Source organism: Melozone crissalis, unplaced genomic scaffold, assembly GCF_028551555.1.
Source record: "Melozone crissalis strain CALT ecotype California unplaced genomic scaffold, PUWL_Pcris_2 ptg000061l_1, whole genome shotgun sequence".
In the NCBI taxonomy this organism is placed as follows: Eukaryota; Metazoa; Chordata; class Aves; order Passeriformes; family Passerellidae; genus Melozone; species Melozone crissalis.
The window spans coordinates 3691241-3718917 of NW_026535839.1; the positions used below are offsets into that span (position 1 = coordinate 3691241).

General features: G+C 49.8%; 1 long non-coding RNA gene across 1 annotated transcript in view; it reads left to right on the plus strand.

Moving 5' to 3' along the window:
- Positions 1-27677, plus strand: part of LOC128944567 (uncharacterized) — a 59049-nt gene that overhangs the window by 21279 nt on the left and 10093 nt on the right. The window lies entirely within an intron of this gene.

Genomic DNA, 27677 nt, shown 5'->3' on the forward strand with positions numbered 1-27677 from the left:
CCAGATGCTTCTCTAGTGGCCGGGGTGTGCAGAGCGTGGATGTGGAGGGATCCCTCCTCACAAACAAGAATTAAATCTGCTCAGGAATGTCTGCGTCAGCCCAAGTCTCTGGGGTGTTGATTTATTGCAGGGCCCCTCGCTTGGCTCTGCTCTACGAGGGATCTTTCATCAGGAAGTCTCAGGGTGGGAAGGGCCATGGATGGACAAAGTGCTCTGGTTTTTGGGGCAGGATTCCCTTTCCAGCCCCCTTGCACTAATCCCTCTCAACAAAAGCCCCTGCTGTCCATGGGGCAGGCTCTGAGTTCAGCATGCTCCATCTTCCCAAAGCCTCTGCAGAAATCTGAGGGTGAATTTTGGGATGCAGTGGCGGAGCAGCTTCAGATTTGCAGCGGCATCTGGGTCATAGGGAAACCCACCACTTCTGCAAAGCCTTGAGCACAGGAGAGCCTCAAACCCCGACCCTGTGCAATGGCTGTGGAGCCTCTGTGGGGCTGAGTGGGGTCAAACCCTCCATGTGAGTTCTCTGGAAAGGGTGCGGCCTGCGTGGGTTGCGCAAGGAGTGTGGGAAAGCAGCTGGAATTGAGCTGAAAGAGTGCAGGGGCATTTCTGGTGGCATGGACTGCTGTGCTCTGTGCCTCTGCACCCTGGGAAGTGGCTGATGTGATACCTGCAGAGCCTGTGGCTGGAAAACATCATTGTTGGCACGCTCTGAAAAGGAAGGAGGCTCTGGAAACTCCTCAGAGCTGATGGCTGACCTGCCACAGGGCCGCCTCAACCAGGCTGGCTGGGCTGCACGGGGCAGGCAGCAACCAGGGACACTCAGAAACTCCAAAATTTCCTAAGTGGGCTGTGCAGAGCCAAGGAGTGAGTAATGAGTCAGGAAATGGCCAGAGGTCTCTGACATTCTGTGTGTACATGTGGGTAAGCAGCAGTTATTAAAGGCTGCAATGCTGGGAGATGGGAAAGTGCAAGAGAAGTCGGGGAAAATTTGGAACTCCAGGAACGCGAGATTTGGCAAGGACAAGAGCTCCTGAAAAGCCTCAGATGGTGAAGATAAGCTTGGAAGGTAGCAGCCAGCTTGGGAAATCACAGGAGGCAGCTCAGCTCCGAGAAGGGCTCAGAGGGGCAGCTCTGTGCTGCTCTCCCCAGCATGAGCTGAGATGGGAAAAGCCAAAGGAGGAGGGGTAAGGGGGGTAGAAAATTCGTAGAAAACAAAGCATCTGGATGCAGAGCAGCTCTTTGGGCAGTGCAGGCTGAGAGGAGTTGGTGATTTGTCCCCTTGGGTTTTAGAGACATTTGTGTGGACTCTGGTAGAATACTGTGGATTAGGAAATAGACTGGTGCTGAGTTGTTTCCTCTGGAAAAAAATCAAAAGTAAGAAGCCATGGAAAGGTACTGACCCCACCACAGGCTGCTGAACTTCCTGGCTGGCAGGCAGAGGCCAGTAACTTATTCAAATAATCTGAATACTTCGATTTCCAGTGAATTATATACACGATGCAAATAAAGGACAGAGACCTCCTCGATGTACTAATATACTTTTCTCCTTTTTAAACAAATAATTTCCAGTTAAATCCTATCCTGGACAAATGGATAATTAATGACAGAAATCTCTGATATTCCCTGGCAGGGACTGTGTAAGCCACTGTGGGAAATGAATATTACAGGGAAAGGACTTGTTAAACATCTGGGGGTGTGCAAGGAATTTCTCCTGCCTGCAGGCTGGGCAGCTCCCCAGGGCGGTGGGAGACCCTTGCTGAGGTGGCTGAGCTCCAGTGCAACATCCTGCTTGCATTTATATTTCTGGCATGCCATAAATCCTGGCTATTCCAGGAATATCTCTCTCCAAAGGCACCTTTCCTGTATGAGATGTGTGTAATGGAAAAGAAAGAGGTGCTGGGGCCTTTCCCACCCTTTTGTTTTCTGCAGTGCTGATCCCAAGGATGCTTAGCAGGATCCCATCTGCTGTGATAGAGTGTCAGACTATAGGCACAGGCTGTGACATATATATTAAGCTTCTCTGTGTGCAGGGAGAGGATGTTAGAGGTTTATTTCCAGGTTGTTGGTCTGTTTGTGTTACACAAAGCTCTCCAAGCTCTAATGAGTACTAGACAGTGCTGCTGGCTCCACACTGCTGCAGAGTTCCTTCAGGGAGGTGAAGGCTCACGTTTTCCAGCGTGTCCAGGGTCAAGGAGGGTTTTCTTCTCACAGAGGAGAAACAGAACTGTTCCTAGATTAAACCATGCCAGGGAGGAGCAATTTGTGGACACCAGCACTGGGGTTTCATCTCTCTGGTGCGCAATTAAGAGAAAAGGGTCAGCTGGGATCTGTGGGAGGAGGTGACAGTAATTCCTCCAAACCACAAACAGGAGGGGAGCAGGAGCCTTGGCAGGAGGTGAGGTGATCCACCCTGGGGGCACGGGGCTTCCCTTGGAAGGGAACAACTGGCTCTGGCTCCCAGGAGTGGATCTTTGTGGGCTTTATCACTAATCCTGCTGAATTCTATTGTGTACATCCTTGTTTTCCAGATAAATATTTAATCCTCCTCCAAACACCACTAAGGTTGTGGCCTGGACAATAACCTGTGGATAATTTTCTGGGGTAGTGCAGATCTGTTGCTCTCTGTGTATGGGGGAGGCTGAGGTGTCCAGGAGCAGGGTGGGACAATGGAATGCTCCACACTCTACCACTCTCAGACCCCTCCCAGCATTCCTGGCCCTCTGTCAGGAAGATCAGCCAATTTTTGAGAGAATGAACTGTTTGGTTCCAGCTTGGGCAGAGTTAAATCTGCTCTGTGTACATAAGGGCCTGTTCTGAGGCTGCTTGGGTGGTTTAGGAGCCCTCAGGGCTGGAAGGTGGCTCCTGCCCCAGCCACTTCACAGGGAAGCATCCCTTGCTGGAGCCCCAGGTGCTTCCAAAGCCTTTCCCTGCAGAGCTGGCAGCAGGCTGTGCTGCTGGGCACGGGGCAGGGATGGAGGGATTAGCAAAATGCTCTCCTGCAGCGGGAGCGCCGTGGGGCTGGCAAGGAGCACGGGGCAGGGAGCTGGCTGCAGGCTCTGCCCAGGCAGGCTGCTGGCCACCAGCTGCCACCCTGGGCAGGGACCCTGCTGTGCCCTGCTGAGCTGCCAGCGCCAGCAGACAGGGCACAGGGGAGCCCTGCAGGGACCGAGGCTGTAGAGGGGCCGGGAAGCCACAGCAGGGCTGAGATGAGGAGCTGGGCACTGGTGTGGCTGAGCAGGGCTGAGATGCTGCAGGTGAGATGAGGAGATGGATGCTTGTGTGGCTGAGCAGGGCTGAGGTGCCCCACGTGAGATGGGGAGCTGGGCACTGGTGGCTGCACAGCCCCAGCAAGGTGTTTGTCTGCGCCACCTCCATCTCCTGTCCCACTGCTGGTAACTTTGTCAGAATGGGGCCTGTGCTGTGGGATGCTGCAGCTGCAAGTCAGGTAGGACAGGGTTAAAGCAGCAGAGGGTCTCTCTGCCCTGAACCACTGTGGGAATGTCCTCTGCTGCAGGTGGGAGCTCTCACAGCCCCAGGCTGGATTCCCCCTGGCACCAGCCTTCCCCCCTGTCTCCTGAGGACCTGGAGCATCTACCAGGATGAGCAAAGCCAACAGTGCCCATCCTCTTGGTGGAGGCTGAAAAGCTCTGAGGGTGAGCAGCACACGTGCGGAGGCCTGCAGGACAGGTCCTCTGAGAAAAGACTGATGGGATTTTGACAGAGCAGTGTCGTAACCTGCTGATATTTCCAGTTTCACCACAGGGAAAGTGAGTAGGAGCTCTGTACCCCTGAGAGAAGCAGCAGCCAGGGGCTTAGAGTGCAAAATCTAAGATTAATTTAGGCTTACTCATCATAAGGATAGTCTTGCACTGGAAGGAATTTCCTAAGGAAGTGTAGGTTGGACAAAGTCCTGAAGTCATCAGAGGTTGGAGCCTGGCAGGAGGCATGCTAGCAGCAGCCACCCCCATGTCCTTGCACTGCTTTCACATCTCCACAACCTCCTGTACCATGAGCTTCAAGGAACCATCATTGATCTGCTGTCTAATAATGATCATCTATTAAAAAAAAAAAAAATTAAGGCAGGCAGTGAAATGTGCCTGGAGCCTTCCCCTGCAAACCACAAACTGAGGCTTGTGACAGGCACTCGGTGACAGCCATGCTGTGCCCATGATGGGCTCACCTCTGGACTGGTCCTGCCTTGTGCAGGAGCAGTGAGAGCCAGCATTGTGAGGCAAAAAACACCAAACTCTTTTTTTTTTTTTCACCCCTTAAACAGCCTGGAATTAGGCCAAAAGCGTAGGGCAGGAATCTCTCTCCAGATAATTAATTATTACAAAGAGACAATTTGTTAAGCAAGAGAGGCTTTTAATTTGTAAGAGCTCATCTATTCTTTTTGTATCTTTTAAACTGAAGGAAGCAGCGTTGATCAAAATAGTCTGGAAATAGAAGATTTTAATTTAGAGGCTGTGTTCAATGTGCTGACAAAAATAGGAAACAGCTCTCTCAGAAGAGCACACTCCCCCCAAAAACCCGGCTGGAGTGTGCAGGGTGTGCTCTAGAACTGCTCAGACCATTACAAATACTCTCAGAAATGTTTTAGTGGGATTTAGCTGGACTTGCTGAGGAAAGGCAGGAATGTCTCCACCACTGATTTCTGCCCAGGGCCAATTCCCTGCCCGGAGCTCCCACGGGTGCAGTGTGGGATTTCTGAGGGCAGGCAGAGAATGGGGTTTGAGGGAACCCAAAGTGACCTTTGCAGCCTTGCAGGAGAGTGGGAAGACCCTTTTAGTTTAGGTTATAGAGGGGATGGGACAAGGGACAGGGTAATTTCAAGGGCAGGAGGGTGGGGAGACCCAATTTAGTTTAGGTTATAGAGGGGATGGGACAAGGGACGGGGTAATTTCAAGGGTTCCTGGCCAGGTGGTAGAGCCAAGTCCTAAAGAATCCTGGAGAATCCTGCACTGCCCTTGTCCCAAGCTGTGTGCACCCAAACTGCAAGGCAGGTAGTGAAGGAAATGGAAAAGAGCCACAGTGGGCCTGGGAAAGGCTGTCAGGCTGTCCTCCCACAGGCAGTGACCTCCCAGCTCTGTGCTGGGATGGGATCACCCTGTGTGGGTGAGCTGGGGCTGCTGCAGTGCAGGAGCCTGCCCAGGGAACAGAGAATATTTTCCATTTAGCATCTTCCCATCAGAAAACATGAATTCTTCAAAGCTGCCAGTCTGTGCCAAGGAGGATACGTTTTGACCAGTCTCCTTATTGCACTTGTTCTTTTGAAGTATCTATGTTTAGAAATCTTTGTGAAGTCTTGCATTGACACTTCTCAAAGGAGAATGGTTCAGTTTTTGCTTTGAAACAACTTATTTAGACATAAGTGCTCACCTGCAGCATAACAAGTAGGTAGGGCTGTAAAAAAAGCAGGAAATGGGAAATGACTCTTTCTATCATTGCTCTGAACACCTTGTCTGCAAAATACATTGAGATTCCCAACTTTTCATCCCAATTCAAGCCGGGAATTATTATCTTTTAAGTTTGTACATGGATGCCGTTTCTTATCCAGTGGAAAAGCTGCATGAAACAGCCAGTAACAACCGGAAATTAAATGCTGTTTTCCTTAAAAGATGAAGGACTCTCCCCAAATGAGGCATTGCTCCCTGAAGGCTGCCGGTCCGTCGAGAAGGAACTGGCTATAAGGATTGTATCAGCTGGGTGGAGGAGAGGAGCCAGCCTGTGGGCAATTCAGTTGGAAGCAGAATCGACTCTGCCTCAGTTTAGAAAATAATAATCTATAATGAAGTGAAGGCAAAGCAGAAAATGGGTAGAAATTGAGTTAGAGCCGTGGTTGTTGCAGCACTCCCCTGCGGCCCTCCTGGATCCAGCCCGCTTCCCATCCATCTCCAGAGCCACCGGGAGGTGCAGGGGGGCAATTCCTGCTGGGGGATGCCAACTTCTTGGAAAGAGGGTGATCAATCCGAAGGTAAATCGCTGCAAATAAACAAAGCAGTGCTGCTGGGCTCTGCAGCAGGAGGCTGGGAGCTCCTTGTGCAGGCTCTTCGTGGCAGCAGTAGATTAGCATAGCTGATTAGGCACGGCCCAGGCTCCGCTCCCTGCTCAGCAGAGCTGCATGTTTTCCTAGAAATGTCTGGAAATCAGATGGTAACACCAGTGCTTCAGTCATGGGCAGGATAATTAGTCCTTACATGTGTGCCACAGCCAGGCAGGAGCTGAAGGGAATGAGACGTTCCTGAAGTGTTTTTGGCTGGCATTGAAACTGGTCACAAGTTGTGAAGCCACAGTGATGCTCCAAGACCCCTGCTTCTGAATCTCCATTTGCCTGGGACATTTCACACCCACGAGTGCTGGGATCCCACTCCTGGTCTGGGGCAGGATCATCCATAAAAATCTGTCCCGGAGGCTGCCAAGGCCCTGCCAGCCCGGAGCTGAGCGGAGCTGCCACCAAGCCCATGGACAGGTCCCCGTTCCCCCGCGCTGTCGGGACCGAGTGCCAAGGTGCTCCAGCAAACACTCTGCTGCAGGTGAGGTAGATTAGATCTCCATTCCTCTCATTTATGGAGGAATATATCTATATCTTATCACTTATATCTTATCAGGCTGGCTGCCACCCTTGGAGCAATGGAAAACAGTCTGGTAACTCCAAATCCTTCTTGGACTTTGCTCTGTGCCTGGCTTGTGGCATGGAGCACCTTCACAGGCTGTAGTTGGGAGAATGGCATTTTCCCCTCTCCTTAGCTGAGGTGCTGTGTTTTCTGTTCTCCTTTCTCCAGGCTTGGTGAATGTTTCCATGGCAGGTTTCAGTGCCAGGTGTTGAGTGCTGGGGGACAGGAACCAGCTGTGCCCATGGTGTGAACTCGCTGTCCTCCGTCCATCTGGAGGGATGTGACATTTCCATGTCCATCTCCTCACTCCTGCTATTTTTGTGCCATCTGCACAATGACATGGTGTTACATAGAGGATGCATTAGTTTTGGACCACACTTGGGCTAACTTTAATCTATTCTCCATCCTTTGTACCTCAGCTCCATTTCTCCTCTCCTTTTTTTACTCTGATCTATACAGCTAAACCTTCTCTTGTTATTTTTCTTGTCATCCTCTGCAAGAGCCAATTCAGGCTGACCTTTGCCAATTCTCACTATGTCTTGGGCATTTCAAGACATAGGGGTAGGCTGCCTTTTTCCTTTGCAGCACAATCCTTTTGCCCCATCCCTTGCCACCTATCTCTCTGTCCTTTTAAGTAGTTATTTCCTTGGCCAGCACAAAAGCCCTTTCTGGGCTTGAAACACACATTCCAGAGATCAAAGGTGCAAAACCACTGAAGGAGACTTCAAGCCATCTCTGTGTACCAGTCCCCACCCAGCTGGTTTTATACTTAGACAGGGATGCATGGCAGAGTCCATCAGGAGGGCAGCCAGCAGCACAGCCCTGGGCTGGCACAAAGGGCTCCAGCAGCTGCACAGAGGTGGGAGAGGGTCTCCAAGATTGGAAAGTCTTTGCTCCTGAGGATTAAGATGAGAAATGGTCCCAGTGGTTTGTTTTTATCCAGAGGTCTTCTATTTCTGGGGGCACCACCCTGTCCTGAGTGATGTTCAGAGCTGCAGTTTGGCAGTCGTTCTACTCTGGTCCTTCACAAGCTTTGCCCTGACCTGACTTTGAACCTGGGGGGATTGGAAAGAAACCTCACTTGCCCTTTTTTGTGCTGCTTCATTTCCAAGCTGGGAAATTGGATGTGAAAATCAGCTCTGTCCATCTTGCAGGGCAGAAAGAGAGCATGAGAGTTGTGTAGGATTTGGGGCTTGTGGTTCCCAGAAGAATCATTAGGGAAAGATTGGTAACACAAGGCCAAAGGCAGCTGGTCAGAACTGTTTTTTTAATTTGGCCACATGCCCTAAAAAAAAAAAGAAATAAAGGAAAGAGGGGAAAAAAAAAGAAAAAAAAAAGAGAGGGAAATAGAAAGGCCAAAGCTCTTGTCCAAACACCACCGTGGTTTTGGAAAAGCCAGCCTACACAGTTTGTTACATTCCCTCCTGTCCCTGGTGCCCTGGGGAGAAGCAAGACTGCAGAGCTCCTCCAGTTCTGTCATTCCTGTCTTGGAGGCTAAATCCATCCTCACTTCAAAGGAGAGTTCTGCATGGGATAAGCTGGATTCCAGCCAGAAAACTTTGCAAGAAGAGCAAACAGCTGCTTCTTTCCTCCCATGCGTTGTGTCCTTCTACAGCTTTGGGCACGGCCAGGGACAATTTTATTTCGGCCTGTATCACCTGTCTTTCTGCCCTGTGTCTCTGCCTTGCCTCTCAGCTTGCCATGCAGCCCTTGTCCTTCAGACTCCAGCTTAAAAACAGCCTCAGGCTGGTGCATGGGACCATCTGCACCCTGAGAAACCTTTCACTGGTGTGGTGGAGATGATCCTCAGCTGGTCCTTCTGGACCTTCTGTTCCTTCAGCTCTGCAAGGAGAAGTGACACTCCTTGATGTCGCAAACATCTTTTAATGAAAAATCCTTTCCTTAGGATTCTTCCTCCTGAGAAGCTAAGAGGCCTCAGGAACAAAATGTAAACATTGATTATCTGCTGCTGTGGAATGCAACAGGTGCATCTGTGATTGGCCCATCTTGGATGTTTGTAATTAATGGCCAATCACAGCCCAGCTGGCTCGGATGGAGAGTCTGAGACGGAGCCTTTGTTGTCATTCCTTTCTATTCTTAGCTTAGCCAGCCTTCTGATGAAACCTTTTCTTCTATTCTTTTAGTATAGTTTTAATGTAATATATATCATAAAATAATAAATCAAGCCTTCTGTAACATGGAGTCAGATCTCCATCTCTTCCCTCAACCTGAGACCCCTGTGGACATGGTCCCACCTTGACACCTCTGACCCTGCTGCCTGTGCAGGAGCTCCTGTTCCAGCCCCCTTGGTGGGAACTGCTGCCTTTGCCTCTGCCCCACTGCTGGGGCTGCTCTGGCTTGGCACAAGGATGCCGGAGCAGGAATCACCGGAGTGCAGCGGGGTCAGAGGCGTGCTCCATCTGTCTGGGATCAGGAGACACATCCACAGGGGCCAAAGGCTGCTCCAGCAGACAGGAGTCTTTCACTTTCCTGCCAACACAACTGTTTTTCCAAGGCGTAGCTGTTGCCAGAAATCTGTGGAGTCAAGACCTGCTATTTCTTCACTTCTCAACAAAACAAGCCCCAGTTTGCTTTCTGCTCAGTGGAAAAGCTCTTGTCTCAGAGAATAAAATCAGGCAGAAGGAGAGCACATCCTTGTTTCCTCTCTCATTCAGTAACGATAAATTCAGGGAGAAGGGAATTATATTTCAGGATGTGGGAGAGGAGTATGTGGCCTGGGCATGCTCTAATCTGCATGGGGAAGCCCCATCCATTCTTGCAAGGTGTTTTAAGCACCTTTCCAACCTGATCATCCTTTGGAAGCAGTTGGGCTCATCCTCCCTGGTGCTTGAGGCAATGTGAGCAGCATGCAGAGCTCGCTGCCTTTGCAGCTTAGCAGAATGATCATGCATAAAATCCCCAGGTAATTTACCCTGAGTGGGATCCTGTGATTGTCTGACATCCCTCATAAACTGAAACCAACATAAAAGAAACGAATTCAGAGCTGCTAATTTGGAAACTCATTTGGAATAACTTCTCACCAATGTGGTGACGGTTAGCAGGGAGCCCTGGTGATAAATAATAGTTGCTGAAATCCTGAATTTGCTGTAAATTGGTGTGGAGGAGTGGAATTCCCTGTGTGTGGCTCAGCTCAGGGAGTTACTCTGTGCTATGCTCAGCTGTGGGTGAAGACAGGGGAAGTTTTGGCTGTGTGAGGTCACAGCAGCAGATGTCCTGACACACATAAACTGGAGGATCATCTGCATCCTCAAATGTCAGCTCTGCTTTGCATCCTTTACTGCTCCTGGGAGCTGCAGGGCTTTACCCCCCTGGATTCTCCACCTCCCCTCTCTGCCAAGCACTCATTCATTTTAGCTGCTTGATGTAATTGTGTATAAACTGGGAAGATCCCAAAGGGGTCATTACTTTTCTGCACAAACTGCTTTCTTTACTCACATTTCACATCTTTACCTGCAGTCATTCCTGAGACTGAGCAGTGATTCCTTGCAGGGCAGGGTGTTGGCACAGGGCTGCAGAGCCAGAGCTGGATGGGGTGATGTAGTCTGATACCTAAGGTGGTGGGGGATCAGGTTTTCCTTCTGAGTACCTCACATTCCATCCTGGAGCTCACCCTCTCCATCATCTCAGTGATGTTTGGCCCTGGGAAGGGGAATGTGGCATCTCCGCTCCAAGATGCTCGGGGGGGATCAGCAGAAGGGTCATGGATCAGGAGCATCAGCAGCTGCTCCCTCCTGTGAGTTTGAGGCTGACTTGGTAGGGCTGCCAAGATCCACCTCCCAGCACCATGGCCTGGTGTGTAACACCTGTGAGGGAGTGCAGGGAAATGCTGACACTGAGAGCAAAGCGTGGTTGCAGAATTTCTCTGCTGAACACGACTGGTTTTTGGAAGCCACGAGTTTGAGACGTGGCAGAGATGAAATCAGAGTTTCTTTTCATCACATTTTCTCTTCCAAAAGAACCCCTGCAGCTGCTGCTTGTAGGTGGCTGTGATAGCAGCAGCACCTTTGTGGTGTGCAGTGTTTGCTCATCAAGAGAGCAGCTTGTGCTGGTGACATTGCAGGTTTTGTGGGGCTGGGTGGCCAAGGCATGGCTTGGAAACACCCTGCAGAGCTGGTGGTCACACAGCTGGGTTCCAGAGGCAGCTCCCATCACCACTGTCCTGAAAAGCATTGCAGGAGCAATTCTTTTTGGCCACAACCCTGGAAAGATGCATGTTTGTCTTTCAAAACCTTGTGACCACAGCAGTTGGTTGTCACACTCATCCCTGGGGATGAGTCAGGGAAGACAGCTGAGTTCTTCAGGTGCTGATCTGGCACTCAGCCCCAGGAGTTCAGATTTTCTGTTTGGTTTCCTCCTTCAGCAGCACCTCTGACAGACCCATCTGCTGAGATGGTAGAAACCTGCTTATCTGCAAAGGAAATAGTTGTAAAGACTGTGAACTGTGCTAGCTACACCACAAAAACAAGGCAGCTTTTCCATCACAGGAATATGGAAGATTTTACCTGACTGTACACGTGCTTGAGAAAGATATATGGGAGTTCAGTGTTCCCTTAAGTATGTTTTGAGTTTCCCAAGTGCTTTCATTTATTGTGGTGCTGTGATTATGTGTTTTTGGCCCTGCTGAAGCAATGATTGCTAGCTGTGGTAAGCCCAGAGCTAAGATACCTCCATATAAATTTCTTCAACATTGAGTGATTGCTGGTTTCTTCCCCCTGCTCCTTCCCAGGAAAAGGCTGTGATTTACAACATACATTTGTATATTTTTAAATGTCCCTTCTGTATGATAAACAGCCTTGAAATATGCTACCATAAGAGACTCCAGGGAGATTAGCCCTGCTTGAGGCATGCAGCTTTTGGCTGCATGTCCTTTGAAAGGCATGACATGTTTAAGAAACACCTCATGTCAGACAAACTGTTTGCAGGCTGAGGACGTCCAACAGCAGCCAGTGATGGATGTTTGGCACAACTGAAGATGTAAATCTTATTTTAATCCTGTCCAGCTCATGGCCAGCTTGTCCTGAGCTGGGCTCAGGGTTTGTGCTTTGTCTTCTGAGAGCATCTTGTCCCCATCCCCGGGGCGGTGGCTGGCAGTCCCTGGCTGTCTGAAGAGCAAAGGCAGAATGATGCTGTCAACTCAAAATGACTCAGAAGCCATAAATCAGAGCAGGAAACCTCTAGCTCAGAGAGATATCGTGATGGAACCCATCTGACTGGGCCATCTCACTCCTGCCCTGAGCAGGGTGGGTTCCCCTTATCCGGGACCTTGGTTTCTATGGGATCAAAACAATCTCTGAGCTGCAGCAGTGATTGAAACCAGCCTGGCCTTTCTGTTCCTGGAGCTGGGGTTGGAGCGTGGCTCTCCAAGCCAGGAGGCTGATGTCAGGATTGCTTCATTCAGCCACGCTGGGTGAGGGCTAATAAACACCACTAAGAGCTTGCTAATAGCTCTAATTAGGCTGCAGCTGATGCTTCATAAGTGGTTCTTTCCTCCTCCACCCCTTCCTTGCAGCTATTTCCTGGTGAAGCTTAGGAAGGTGAGGTGGATTAATGCTACTTTAGGAGACAGTCAAGATTCCCAGCTGCAAAATTACATTTTCCTCTTTTTTTTTTTTTTTTTTTTTTTTTTTTTTTTTTTTTTTAGGGGGTCTGGCACGGTTTTCTCAGGGCAGCCGTCTGCTCCTGGGCTGAGCTGAGGTGTGGGTGATGCATTTGTCACAGTGTGTTGCTGGGAATATGCCTAATTTGGGAGTTTGATAGTCCAGAGGTAGAATGAAAATGCAGATTTGATGAGCTCCTTACCCTTGCTGATGGGATCTTTCCTGGCTTTGAGAGGATCAGCAAGTTGCTTTCCAAAATACATGAGGAAGAGAAGGAGTTTTTGTTAAAAAAAAAAAAAAAAGAAAAGGAAGAAAAATGAAAGCTTTGCTGTAGTTTTCTTTGTACATTTTGTTTGTTTCTCTCTTTGGCTGTTCATATTTTTGTTTTTTACCTTGAGTAGTTCCTGCAGGAATAGAGACTTGCATGTCAACTCTTTAGCTGTCTTGTGAAAAATGAATTTTTTAAACTGCTTTTTTTTTTTTTTTAAATAAGCCAAGGATCCTGAGCATGAAGGCCTGTGCAGAGATGCTGAGCAGAGCAGGTGCTTGGGGGCCCATCAATGTTCACCATTTATTCCCTGGCTATTTCCCACGGTGGGGGCTGAGCACAGGAACCCTGGGGTCCCCCTGGGCCAAGTTTGGGGGTCTGTGATGCTCCAGCCCTTGCCTTGGAGCATTTTTCCCCTGTTTTTTTTTCCCCTGTTTTTTTTTTCCCCTGTTTTTTTTTTCCCTGTTTTTTTTTCCTGGTTTTTCCCCTGTTTTTTTTTCCTTTTTTTTTTTTTCCTGGTTTTTTTTTTCCTGTTTTTTTTTTTTTTCCTGTTTTTTTTTTTTCTGTTTTTTTTTTTCTGTTTTTTTTTTTTTCCTGGGGTTTTTTTTCTGTTTTTTTTTTTTTCCTGTTTTTTTTTTTTCTTTTTTTTTCCCTGTTTTTTTCCCTGGTTTTTTTTCCTGTTTTTTTTTTTTCCTGTTTTTTTTTTTTCCTGTTTTTTTTCGTCCTTTTTTTTCCTGGTTTTTTTCCTGTTTTTACCCTGTTTTTCTCACCCCAGTTCTCTCCTTACAGACACAGGGTCTCTTGTGTACAGAGCTGGCCTGAGCTGGAGAATTCCTGCAGCAGCGTCATGGAAAACACCACAGCACAGAACGAGGTGGGCTGGGGAGTTCTGCAGAGACTGAGGCAGCAAAGCCACGGGGATCTGCTGTTCCTTGGCTTCAGGATCCTAATTCTGGCTCTCTTCTCCTACACCTTCGATTACAGCTCCTATAAGGCAGCTGAACAACCTGCTGTGCAGCCTTCCTCCACAGGGATTCATGGGCATGTTTTGAAAACCTCTTTACTCCAAGCCCCCACAAAAAAAGGAACCAAACATGCTTTGGAATAAGGTACTGGAGCAGATGACTTAGAAATGGCTCTTGCAAAGCACTGGTGTTGGTTGCAGGCATGTGTCCCCTGATTCTGTGGACTTGAAAGCAAGTAAGCACAGTGATTGTGGTAGCAGGTCTTCTTTCCTTCTTACAGAGATAAAAGCAAGGAGCAGGCTGGATTTTTGTGGGAGAGAGAGCTTTTTGAGAAATGGCCTCCTTGAAACCTCTTATGGAAATAAAACAAACATCTACAGCTCGGAAAACGAAAAAAGCTGGCCCTCCCACAGCCTGGGACAGTCAATGCAAAGTTGGGATTTGTTCTGTATGTTGGGATATGAGGGGTGTAGTGTCCCTATGGATCCTGTCTGGGGAGGGAAATAGGGAATTGCACAGAAAAAAAGAGCTCCTGAGGGTGGGCCACAGCATTTGCTGCAGTGTTTCTGGTGGGTGCTAAGAGTGGGGGATGTAGAGGAGGGTAAAATGAGCATTTGGGGCTCAGTAATAAATTGAGAAAAAGTTTCAACATCTCCCTGGGGTGATTTTAAATGGGCTCTGTGTGTTTGAAGATCCAGGGGGGCTTGCAAAGAGAGGGATGTTTGTCCAGCTGGGATAACAGTGCTTTTGGGCAGGGATTCAGCCACATCTAGAGCTAACACAGGATAAAATTCTTTCTGCAGCAGCAGAGCTGTGACCACTGGGGCTACTTCACTTTCTAGAGGAAAGCTAATTGTTCCTTTGGGAATCAGGGCAGAAACATTCCTTGAAATATGACCAAACTCTTGGCACGTTCTCTGCTGGTGACAGCACTGCAGAATGCAGCGGAGATGAGTGCTCCTTATTCCCAGTTTCCCTTCCCAGCCAGGGATTTCCAAGGACTCTTGGATGATGGTGGTTTTTGAGGATATCAGCGTCAGGAGCAGCTCATTGAATGCTGGCGTCAGTGCCTGGAAGAGATGGGCTCTGTTGGGAAATGCAGCCAGGGTTTTCCTTGTTTCCTGGAAGCTGTGCCGGGAGGATGTGACTCCTGGCTTCTCCAGGAGGTGCAGAGCTCCTTCCCAACCCTCTGCACCCCAAGAAGGGCCTGTGCCAGGGAAATGAGTGTGCAGGTTCTGACTGTGGAGTTCAGGCAGCCTCTGCCTGGATTTGGCAGGCAGGGGGACTTTGTGACATTCATTTCTTGTCTCTGTGAGTGTGGAGGAGTCTCCAATGTCCTGACCTTGTGCCATGCCTGCTGTGACACTGAGAAGGTGGCTTGTGCTCTGCTAGTCTGGAGCAAAGAACACTTCCCCCTGCATTTCACACCAAAGTGATGGGAGCACGATGAGAGAATTGCTCTGGTGCCTTCAGGTGGAACAAACCCACAAAGCAAATTGAGCAAGTCGAGACACAAAAAGGCTGAAGGTTTTTAAAGGGAAAAAGGAGCCCTGGGTGTGCTGTGAGCCGCGTGCTGGCTCCTGAGGGTCCGGGCTTGTGCTGGCAGGAAAGACAAAGCTGCCAGGACCTTGCTTGGTTGTTTTGGGGTTTTTGGAGCCAGGTTCATCTATCCTGAGAAAGCAGAGTGCTGTATGCTATGGGCTAGATGCTGGTGGCACAAGCTGGGAGGTGAACGGGTCTTGTATATGACTGGTAACGAAAATCACATTTGAAAGCCTCTGTGGTGCTCTTCAGAAAAAATCAGAGCAATTTACCTTGGCCCCTAAATGAGAATGCCGCTGACAGGGCCCTGGCCAGCCCTGTGGTGAGGGTGAGTTCTTGAGGGAGACAATTCCCTGTCCCTTGGCAGCACCCTCTGCTCCCCTCCAGCTGCTCTGTGTGCTCCAGGTGCAGCCCTGGGGGCTTCCCCAGGAATTTCTGCAGCTCCTCAGTGCTGTCCCATGTAGGAAGGTGCTGGTGTGGAGGGAGAGGCTCTTCCCCTGAGTGCTCACGGGTGTGCAGAGGTGGAATCCTCTCCCACTTCATCCCTGAGCAACTGAGCTCATGCTTCCCTCTCAAGGATCTCCGTTCTCTTGCCTCCAGAGCTGTTTCTCTCAGATTTTTGCCTCCCCTGCACAGAGGAAAGTGCTGATCTCTGACTGCTGCTTTGTGAGGTTCTGGATGGGCATTTTGGGTCTTTCTGCCTTGATTTTCTGGGACTCCGATTGTCTGCCTTAAGGAAGCTCTCAGAGCCTTAGAAATGGTTCTTTGCCTGATTTCTTGCACAGCACAGAGACAGCAAAGCCTGCTTGCTCCAGCTTCCCCACTCAGCCTTTCAGGGTAGGTTTGAGAGCTTTGTCAGGGCGTCCTGTTGTGGAGAATTTGGGGTTTTAATTGCACCATCTGTTTTTCCTCTCAGCTAAGGTTTGCTTGAAGGGTCTTGAAATGCAAACAAAGCTGAACAGCACAAATCTGGAGCCATGCACACGAGTAAGGGCTGAGAGAAATGGGTTCAGGATTATCCCCTTGTTCCTCCTTGGATGGAAGCTCATGAAGTGAGAGTGCTCAAAGGGCTGTCTCCTGTGCAGAGCACATTGAGGAGCCCCCTGAAACTTTTAGAAACAGAGCAAGGAATGAGAATGGTGCTGTGGTGGAGCTGGAGCACTTTCTAGTACCAGCTTTGGGATGTTCAGCTGTGTTTGGTGTGAAAATGGCACAAAATGTTCCATTTTCTAAATTCCTGGGACATCCTTGAAAAGAAAATCCTGAACATTTTTGGTTGATTCAAAAGAAGTACTGTAATAAAACTGGGATGGTGGTCTTGTTTTCTAACATTATGTATTTTAATCTAGATCTAAACTAAACATTTTATTTTATAGAATTGGTGAAATATATGGCAAAATAACCTTGAGATAGATAACCAATGGGGGAAAAATTTTTGGCAACAAATTTCTGAAGAAGAAAATCAGAAATTTTAGGAAAATTCATAAAAATTGAAGCACTTCTGTAGAAAAATCTGTCTCACAGAGCAGCTTTTCCTGTGGAAATCTGCAGAGATGGGGGAGCTCCTGGGCAGGGGTGTGTGAAGCAGGAGAGGGATGCTTGAAAGCAGATGCTTTCACTGACATATGTCAGCTGAACTGACACAAACCCCAGCCCCATATTTTGCTCTTTTTGGAGATTTGGGGTAGCTTTGAGTGTGCATCCAGGAGGCTGGAAAGAGGCAGAAAGCTGCAGCAGCCAAGCGCCCTGGGCTGGATGAATTTTCAACCATTGTTTAAATGTCACTTTGTCAAAATCCTTTTGGACATTTTGTTTGTAGATCAGCTCCTGCCCTTGCACAGGAAGGCTGGGAGCCTCCAGAGCTGCTCTCAGCGGGGCCTGGTGTTACAGGTGATGTGTGTTTTGCCTGACACCAGCCAAGCCTGACTGATTATTTGGAGGAGAATTGGATGGCAGTGCAGAGAGACTGCTATTAAACTGGACACCTGTGGATCCTTCTCAGTGTGCCTGTGTGCTACAAGCCCACACAGGTCTCCACAGTGTCTAATGCCAGCAGGAGATGTTGGTGTCACACTTTGGACTCGCACAGCATAATTATCATCTCACCCCTTCCTCTTCCCTCAGTGTGATTTGCTGCCACAGTGTTGTATTAGCAAAAAGGAGGAGGGAAAAAAGTCATTTTTCCAGTGTACATACAGTAATAGAGATGTTTGTATGGCAGTTGTGAGTGGCGTAATCTTGGTTGTTAGACAGCTTTAAGTGGGATTTGAAACAGGCAAAGATGCCAAAATAAATAGCAACGAGGTAGATGGACTATTAGGCACAGCTTGTTTGAATTGCTCAGTTCAGGAAGAATTTACCTGGTTTGTGATGCACTGGCAGCACTAAATGAAAAGGAAAAAAGGAGTTTTGCCCTGGTGGGTTATGCCACCAAGGAATGAGCCAGCACCACATGCCAAGTGTTGCACCAGACAAAACTTTTGGAGCAGCTCTATCTGCTCAGTGCTTCCTTGGCTGCTGGGCTGGGCTTCACCTGTTCCCCATGGGGAGAAGGTTTGGCACTGTGCTCTGAACCTGGAGCCCAGCCAGGTGCTCATCTGCCCATCCCTGGAGAAACACAACCCCAAGGCTTGCTCATGACACTTTATCTTTGCTTGGTTGATCTTGATGTTTTTCTAGAGCAGGACCTTTGTCCTGATTTTTCAGTCATTTTAATCCACAGCTGGTGGATTGAAATGACAAAATTTGACTGAAAAATTACCCATTCACCCTCCAGTCCCAGCCTGGGCTGCCACAGCCCCAGTCTCACAGGGGAGCAGCTCATTCCAGACTGGTGTTTGGTGCTTGGGCCACTGGAGCTGAGGTGCCTTTCACACCTCCCAGACCTGCAGACAAACCATGCAGGCAGCTTTTACCAACAGCATCACATTTCTCACCTGGAGTCCCAGTGTGAACCCTGGTGAGAGGACATGAGGCCGCGGGAGAGGGGCCACAGCAGAGCAGGTGATGCGTGGGAGGACACGTGTCCTGCCAGTGGAGAGCAAGATTTTGTATTCCAGCCAAAAGTGGCTCATCTTCGTGCCTCTTCTGGAAACAGAAGCCTCTCTCCTATCTCCAGCAATGACCTCTGCACATGTGACATTCAACAGAGAAAACCATAATTGCATCAACTAATGATTTCCAGAACAAGAGCTTTCCCAAGGCTATGTAAAAATGGCTGGTGTTTGTCAGCACTGGCTACACAAAGAAAACACAAGTATCAGGGCCAGCTGCTTTGCATATTTTGAAGTCAATCTGCTGCTGGTAAAGCTCTAATTGACCAACCTCTGACTTGGGAGCCCTGGCTGTGTGAGGCAGGTGCCTCTGCAGCCATTGCTTGCCTCAACTACACCAGTCCACTGGAGGGGTTTTCTCTCAAACTCTTTTTTTTTATTTCTAATTTTATTTCTGCCCATGTAATTACTTGTTTGCTTAATTCCTAAAGAGAAAAGAAGCAAACTCAAGCAACTTGGCTGAAAAGACAGATGAAGAGCTGCTTCTATACAGGAGGCCATTAGGAATTAATTTCTGACAGTCTTGGCTTGGTGCAGTCCAGACTTCATTAGAGCATTTGCAAAACTCCTCCTGGCAGTCAGGCACGCAGTGGAATAATTTGTATCTCCCTATAGATTTTACTGGGATCTGCCTCTGGGTTTGGCTGGTCTCATTTAGGAATGTTTGTGTTGTTTGCTGCTGCACAGAGGGGACTCTTTGTGCTGCCTTTTGCATAACAGAGCTGTGTGTGCATTCAGCAGGGCACACGGGAGCCCACTGGCTGGGGAGGTGGTGTGTCCTCGCCCTGGTTTGTAGGATGGATGGAGAAGCAGGGTGAGAAGATGACAGGACACTGCTCGTGGCCATGGAAAGATCTCGGCTTGGTGCTTGTGTCTTTAGTGTAAAGAAAAGGGTTTTAGTCACAGAGGTGAATGGGTGGAGCTGGGCGTGCACCCATCCTTCCCTAAAACAGGCTGTGCCCACCCGCCCTGTGTGTGTGGTGTGGCGCTGCAGCTTCTCAAGGACACTCAGAATCATGTGGGGTTTTCAAATCTTGATCAGCCAAATCACTAAAAAAGCTGAAACCAGCCTGCAGTGCCTTTGGAGGGGTGGAACTACCTGCAGGAAAACTCCTTCTAGCTTTGCTAAATATAACAAAAAATACCAGAGCACAACATGTCTCTTGGCATGGAGAGGGTGGACAACTTATCTGATAAGCTGCTGGAAATGTGAGTTTTGGCCTGGTGTTAACCCCTTCAGGTACCTGTGTGGCACTAGACATGGCATTAGTGTCACTTACGTGCACATAATTATGTGCAGCAACTTCTTTCACATAGGTTGAGGCAGTGAAATGACTGTAATTAGGCTGCCATATATGACATAAAGATAAAAAAATCCCCCAAACATGGAACACATTAAGAACCTTAGAACTAAGAAGAATTTAAAGAACTTTAACATTTTTAATGTGTTTTATGAAAACCAGAGGCCTGGCAGCAGTGTGGTGTGACTCTCCCAGGTGCCACAGATGACTCTCAGGGGTGCTGGGGCTCCAGATGTCCCCTCCTGTCGTTCCCTCCCTTTGTAGTGATGCTGCAGCGGCCACACCTCCCTGTGGGAAGCTGGCCCTGCTAAAAAAGTCGGACAACTCTTGCCGAGATTTTTTTTTGGCAGAGAAAGAAGAAAAAAGGAGCCACCAAGGATCAGGACAGCGCCTGTGGGGCGGTGTGGGAGCCACAAAGGGAAGGAAGGCAGAGGCTCCTGCAGCAGCAGCAGAGCCCAGCTGGCCCCTGTCCCTCCCGTGGAGCTCCACAGGAGCTCTGACCCACGTGCGGCAGCCAGCCCAGGCTCTGGCAAGGCACGATGCTGTGCTGGGGTTATTAGCAGGTTCCCATAGCACTGCCCTCCCCAGGCATCCTCCCCTGCCCACGCTGACCTGCCTGGCACAGGCTGCTGGGCACTTACCAGCAGCTCCGTCCCTATTTCAGCTCCCAGCGCAAACACCAACGTGAATCTTTGAGTAAACAGGCAGGCACTGGAGGGGAGGGAAGGATTAAAAACTCCGAATAATGACTGAAATGTCAGACATTTATTATTAAGTCGGTCCCGATGTTGACAGCTGAACATTCAATATTAAAAGCATCCTTGATCATAAAAGCCAAAGGCAAACCTGATTCTTAAATATCCCAGTTGTTCTTTTTTGACCTAGTTTTTGATGTCTTAAGGAGGAAATAAAATTTTGGAAAATATTTACAGACACGCAGGATTTCATCACGGCTGGTGACTCCACGGATCCGCCTGGGGCAAGGACAGCAATTAAAGAGCAGGAGGGCAAACAAGTCTCACATCTCCCTTTGCAGAGGCTGGGCTGGAAGAGCAGGAAGTCACCGAGTCTCAGCGTGAGGCTTAGAGGGGCTCCGGCGGCTTTCAGGATGTTCAAGGAGTGGTCATGAGCGAGGCTGAGGTTTGACAGGCTTTGCCAGGAGCTAGAAAGGTGAAATGATCAGTGTTGTGTTGTGTGGCACTGAAGCAGAAATGCCAAAGAACTGCTCTGAATAATGCATGGTCTTTGTGGGTCAAAGTCTCCTATAAGAAGGGCTGGTGGAAAAGGCTGGATGGAATTTACCCCAAGCATCGGATTTTGGGTTTGGATTAGGGTAAGAGCAGAAGGCAGCAGTAGGAACAGGGAGAAGGAGAGAACATCTGACCTAGCAGGAGATGGAAGGGAGGGAGAAAATTGTATACTGAAGATTGAGGCAAAACAGGATAAATGTGAAGATCTTGCATTATGTAAAAAGCTACTGAAAAAAAGGAAGAAAATGTTGGGTTTTTTTCCTCTGTGTCTTTCTTGGTTAGGAGAAGATATCACGAGCCAAACCAGAAAGACACAGATGCTGGGAAATGGTTTATTGGGGAAGTTGTAGAAATTCCATTACTGGAAGCCTTTGAAAGGAAGTGGAAAAACACCTGACACACCTTTGGCCTCCTTAGGCCCCTTCAAGCTTTATTTTTACTAATTGGTGATATTACCCTGAAGCTAAAGAGATGGCACAGCTGCTGATGGCATTTTGGAAGGGTTCAGCTCCAGAGCTGCAGAGTCAGGCACGGCCAGAACCAGCCCTGAGCTGAGACCACAGCCCTTGGTGGCTGAGTGCTGGGGAGAGGATGGAGGCTGTGAACAGAGAAAAGCACCTCTGGGTATTCAATTAGGATCCTTGTGCCTTGTGGAAGCACACCAGACACTTCACCAGTTTTCCCGTGGCACAGAGTGATTTTTGTGAGGTTCAGGAGGGGTGGCAGAATGTGACTGAGCTCTCCAGTCCAGCTGATGTGGCCCAGATGGGTGTCTGGGACAGTTGTCCCCTCTGCATGTGACCCTGCCAGGGCAGATAATTCCTGCCTGGCTCTGCCAAAGGGGATGTGATGCCCCCAAATCCTTGGCCACAAACTTGAACTGTGGAGGGGGTGGCCAGGCCCTCAGATCCCCCAGCAGAACTACCCAAACTACCCAAAATGTCCAGATTTTGGTGCTGGACATGGGGGAGCTGGGAGGATCCGAGGGGATGGCATCAGTTTTGTGGGACTTCACATCTCCACACACCTCTCGTGGTCATGGTGCCCTGGGGAGCTGCACAAGTCTGTTCTCTTGATGAAGGACATATTGTGCTGGAATCACAGTGCTTGGCTGGCTGGACCTTTGGGGCTAAACCAGCCATTCCTATGTACTCATTTAAATTTCATTGATTTTTCTAAAGAATTATTTCTCCCTCGATGGTCTAGAAATAAAACCTCTTGCCCTGACTGGCTCAACAACCCCATGATTTCTGTCTATTGACAAGGTGGTTTTCACACTGTCTCAACACAGGCAAGCTATTCTTCAACATGCTCGATCAGAGGAAGAGAAAATTACATTTTATGTGTCTCCTGCTGCTTCCTGTTACATCTCCCTCCTCTCCTGGATTTCCAGAGGCAGGTGTTTGTGCAGGATCTCATCTACAGGCTGCGAGTGAGTTGCTCAGCACCAGGTTGTCACAGGAATGTCTCCTCTCGATGTGGGCAGTGCCCAATTAGGCACATTGCCAGGCTACAAGTTTGCAGTGATATTTTTAATATTCCTCTGAGGCTCCTTTTTGGTCTCTGGCCTTATCTTTGCTGAAGAAAAACAGCTTGTGTGGCTTGGCTACTCCTTGTGGTCCTGTCTGATTTGTGGCTGATTTCTCAAGGTGCAGCCAAATGAGTGCAAGGGCAGCGGGGACACGGAGTGGCACTGACCCTTCTGTGCAGAGCACACGTGGCAGGCTGGTGACCTGCAGTCCAGGGCTTGCTTGGAGGCTTCTCCAAACTCAAACCCTTCCATCAGCAGCAGGTGGAAGGTGGTGCAGTGATCCTGCAGTTTGCTGGGTTACCTGGGGATAAGGTGACAAAGGTGCTGTTTCCCAGTTTCCACTTTGGTGAGGACCTTTCTGGCCATTATATATTCAGTCAGGGGTTTGGATGTGGAAGCCTTGGTGGCTTTCAGAATTACAGCCGCACTGTTTCCAGCTGCAACCCTTGGAGACCCAGATCTTGAGCTCATTTCCTTCCTTCGATTTCAGTGGGTCATCCCACCAGTGTTTTGCACAATCAAGCAAGAATCATGGGCTTGAAATAGGCACAAAATCCCGAAAGTGACGAGCTGTGGCTCATGGAAGCCGTGCACACCACGCCCCAATGAACAGGAACGTGTATTTATGGGAAAGTGCTCCTTTCCCATGTGGGGAATGGCTACTGGAGGTGACTTTGCTCTCATGGGCCTTATTTTCAAGAATGGCAGTTTAACTATGCAACTTTAAATATATGTTTCCTTGTCCCAATGCCCTATTTAGGCCAAACTCTTCACTTTGCCTGTAAGAGAGCTGGAAAAGCCTGGACCTGCCTTTGAAGTCAGTTAGCTGCCTCTAAGGCAGGATTTGTCTTTAAAAGGAGTTGGATCAGGATAGGGAGCATGTCAGTGCTGCAACCAGCAGAAGTTTGTCTGCCCCAGTGCCTAAAGAGGTGAACAGAACTTTTCTTAATAGCTTTTTGGGAAGTCATTTGTAACCGCATAGTCTCCTTCCTTTGCCAAGAGGTTGGAGTTATTTGTGGCTCTGGACTCAAGCAGAAACAATGGTGAACTCATTATGACCAAATCAGTGTATGCTTATTATTTCAGTTTTTTCTCAGAAATACCTTGGCCTTGAAATCTATCTTGGTTTCTATGCTCTGCTTGTCTCTCTCACACTGCCAGGCAAACTGGAGAGCTCAGGCATGTCAGTGATTGTTTCTGAGCACCAGAATTAGGAGATCCTATTGAATGGGAGAAGCTGAGCTCCGGGCACTGGAGATGTCAGTGGCTGGAGAAGGGCTGGAGGGCAGAACCCTGGGGTTCTGTCCTATGCTGGTTTGGTTTGGTTTGGTTTAAGATGCTGCAGCTGAGTCTGAATGGTTCCTGGAACTTGCCAGCAGGAAGGATGTGTGTGCTGTTCCCTAGAACAGCCCCTCCACACTGGCAGGGCAGGACCTCTCCTCCCCTCTTGCAGTGTGTGGGCTCTGCTGTCAGCAGGAGGAGAGCAGCTCCTGGTGCAGATGTTTTCCTGTGTTGCCCTGGCTGGTGCTGCTGCAGGTGCAGCGTCCTGAACCAGCAGAGGCCACCACCAGAGAGTCACCACCCTTGGAAACATGCACTGAACAATCCCTTTGGTTCTGTACCCAGTTCCTGTGTGCTTGTGACCAGGAATGGGGTGAGGAAAGGGAGAGAACTCCTGCCCAAGCCCTGGGGCAGCCAGAAGCATTTCCAGCCCAGCAGCAGCTGCAGCAGCGCTGGTGCAGCTCCCTGTGGTGCCTTGCTGGGGCCGGATCCAGAGTTCTGCCAAATCCACAGGCATTGGCACTCTGAGCCGGGCATCTGTGCCATCTCAGTGCCATGTGCAATAACTCATTCCCTGCCTTGGGACACTCCCAGCATGTGGCCATCAGTGCAAGGGCTGTGGGACACCTTTCTCTGCCCCAGCCATGCCTTGCCTATGCTTCAGTCCTGCCTTGGCTCTTTCACCACTGTGTCTCAGCCCCTGCTGTGCCCACCTTGAGGCATCCTGGCATTTGCTCCCAGGTCCTGGAATCCTGCTTCTGGAGTTAAACACCATCTGAGGGCATTGGTGGGGGACAGAGTCCCAGGGCATGGGATAGGGCCATAGAGAGGCTGCTGCTTTCCCTCTCTGTATGGATAATGGCTTCAGAAAAGGGGGCTGATGGGGGGGTCACTGATTAATGCATCAGATCTCAGTCCATGAGAGTGATGCCACCTGCAAGCTGGACACTTACACTGACCTAATGCCTTTGTGGCTTCAAGCCACATTGTACCATCTGCCAGCAAAGGAGAGCTTCCCAGCACCCCACCACGCAGGTGTGGGGGTGGATCACCACCTAAATCCATGCCAAGGTGTGCCAGGAAGGATCCAGCCTTCTCTCAGAGGCCAGCAGCCTGTTTGGGCTAAACCTCACACGTGATTTTCTATTTGTGGCGCCCTTTTGCAGCAAGAAAAGTGCTGAAGTTATTGGAAAAAGTCTGCAATCCAGCCCTGCTGAGCCGTGCCACGACAACAGGTTATTGTTCTGGCACAGGTGAAGGGCAGGACCTTTTCCTGGGAGCCTTCCAGGAGCTGTGCTGCCTGGCTGGGAGGAAGCAGAGCTGCTCAGCTCTGAGTGCACCTGCCGCGCTAATGCCGACCGCAGCGCCGGGAGGGCTCCAACAGCCTGCAGAGCCCAAAGAACGCAGCTCCACGTGCCAGCACCATGCAGAGCTGCCCCTTCCAGCCCCTGCTGTCCTTGCTGTACGTGGAGTGTGCCTGATGAAAGATAAAGGCCAGAAAAGTAGTGCTGAAACATTGGCAGGGCTGCTTCGCTCTCTGCGGAGCACTTTGGATGCTCCCGGCTCCTGGAAGCTCCTGTCCTTTGATAGGGAGAAATGCAAACTATTGCTGTCATCTGACATCTCTGTAACAGCTCAGAGACATTAGAAAGCAAAAGCTGAGATCTCACTTCAAATGTGCAGCTGCAGTTGTGGCTATTTGTGCCATGTCTGTGGTTATCAGGGTGGTTTCAGCCTGCCTCTGAGAAGTGTCCACTCTCTAATTTTGCCACGATCCCCCTCCAGCCCCACCAAGCCCTGGGGACACCCCTCTGTGTCAGTGCAGAGCCACTTCCAGCTCATTCCCACACATTTGCCAAGGACAGCTCTTTCCCTACGTAGCCCGAGCTGTGGTTTAGATGAAAGGAAATTTGCAGTTTAAAAGCCTCCTTCCATTTCAGTCAGACTTTTCCTTTGCAGAGTATTAAGAGTGTCATTTCCCACTCGGGTGGAACCAATTGGTATTTCCTTCCCTGGCCTCAAGCTTGGCAGGGTGACCCTGTGCCACGGCAGTGCTGCTGTGCTGGGCTGGCAGCTGCCTCCCCACCATGACAAAACTGTTTGCATTTGCTGGCACTGCTGACATCTCTCGTTGAGGCTGTCACAACAGCAGCAGCTGAAGTGGCTCTGTACCCATCAAGGAGAGCAGGCTCTGGATCTGTGCCCTGCTCTGGGCACTGGGGCACCTCTGTCTGCATCCTTTGCCAAAGGGCAGATCTGGGAGGTGGCACGTGGGAGCATCAGAGCACACAGGAGCCTTTCCAGCAGCAGATGGGCTCCCGTGGGGTGTCTGCAAGGGGGAGCTCTCCTTGCCAGCCCAACAAAATGAGTTTAATCCAGCTCCCCCAAAACAAGTCTCCTAGAACTGATCATGCCTCGTGGAAAGTGCCCTCTGGCAGCTGCAGCAAATCTGAGGAAGGCTCTGCTGATTTACAGACAGGAAAAACAAACCTGATGTGGAAAATGTGGCTGAAATAGAAGCCTTCTTATCGGGGGAATGTTGGGGAAGGCTGCAGTGGGCAAGGGTGGTACCAAAGCTGACTCTCCCAAGCAGGCCTGGACACAAGAATGTTTTGCAACTACCCAAAAGTCAGGGCTTCCTCTCAGCTTGGGTCTTGCATTTCACTGAAGTCCCTCAGTCCAGTTCTAAAGCTGAATTCACAGTATGCTGCCATGACATCATGAAGTCAAATGCCACTGGCAGTGGAAATAGATATTGCCTCCCAGGTGGGAGCTTCAGGAAAGTGCTCCAGAAGGTGGAGGGGGAAGGGCTTCCCAGGCTGAATTTTACAAGAATTTTTACTGGCAGAAAAGTCTCAATTTAAAGAAACATGTTTTCCTGATTTGAAAATGCTCCCCTGGGCCTTCTGTCCTCAGCTGTCTGGATTCTGTCACTCTTGTGACATTCCTGAGGCTTGGCAGTGCCCAGGGCTGCTTTGGAGGCACAGAGATGCCACCCTGCTTTGAGAAGCTTCCACCCAAACAGCAAATCCTGGTGCAGGATTGCAGGGGAGATGCCCCTGGATGGCAGGAGGAAGGAGAGGAAGGGAAGCATTGCCAGCTTCCAAACCAGCTGCTCCTCCCAAGGATGTACTGGTGCTCCCAGGGCAGGCTGCTGGGGCTGGGCCCTGGGGGTGTCCTGCTCTCTGCACAGCCCTGGCTGCCTCAGGCACTGAGGTTATTTTGGGAATTTACCCCTTTGTCACTAAATTACTTGTTATTGCAAGCAGTGTGGGATTGGGGCAGAAATTGTGGCACTGGGGCAGGAATTGCAGGACTGGGGCAGGAATTGCGGCACTGGGGCAGGAATTGGGGGACTGGGGCAGGAATTGCAGCACTGGGGCAGGAATTGTGGGGCTGGGGCAGGAATTGTGGGGCTGGGGCAGGAATTGGGGGACTGGGGCAGGAATTGTGGGGCTGGGGCAGGAATTGTGTTGCTCTCTTCTGCCTGAGCTTCCTCAGGGCAGTAAATTCTGAGCCCTTTGTACCATCCTTTGTTGTTCTCACCCACCATGTGCTCTTGGCCTTTTCATTTTCTGCCCTGGCTGAGCCCTCAGGGAGCAGCCAGAAGGGAAGGAGAGGGGAGGTGGATGGCTGAGCCCTTCCACTGATTAGGCAAATCCTGTTTTTCCCTCACTGCATCATTCAAACGTGTTCAGGGCTCCAAGCACATGGCCAGAAGCACTGCCCTGGGAGGGAGCCCGAAGAGCTGCAGTGATTTACACAAAGAAACCAAGAATTGAAGCCATTGCTCCTGTCACTGTCCATTTTGTTTGTCCCTGCCAGCTCACCAGCACTGGAAGCAGCATCATGGAGACGCAGGGAAGCAAGCTGGTGTCTCAGAAAAGTCAGGTTTGCTGCTGGCAGGACAGCTCCAGGCTCTGCTGGGGATCAGATGGCAGAGGAGCAGCTTGGATGAAGCATTCCCTTCCTCAGCTTCCGGGAAAAACTCTTATGGGGGCAGAAGGCTGGCTTTTGAGGATGAGCCTAAACTTTGCACCTGCACTCAGATTTGCCCTTGTTCAAGCCAAATTTGAAATATGAACAGGAACAATTCCCTCCTGGAAAGTTGCCACTGCTCTGCCTGATGTGCCCCTGCTGTGCACAACAGCAGAGTGGCCCCTGGCCTGCTGCCTCCCATAATCTGCAGGCTGATATGGACCTTGCTGTGAAACGGATGTGGCTGACATTTAGCAGGAATGCCAGTTCTCATCA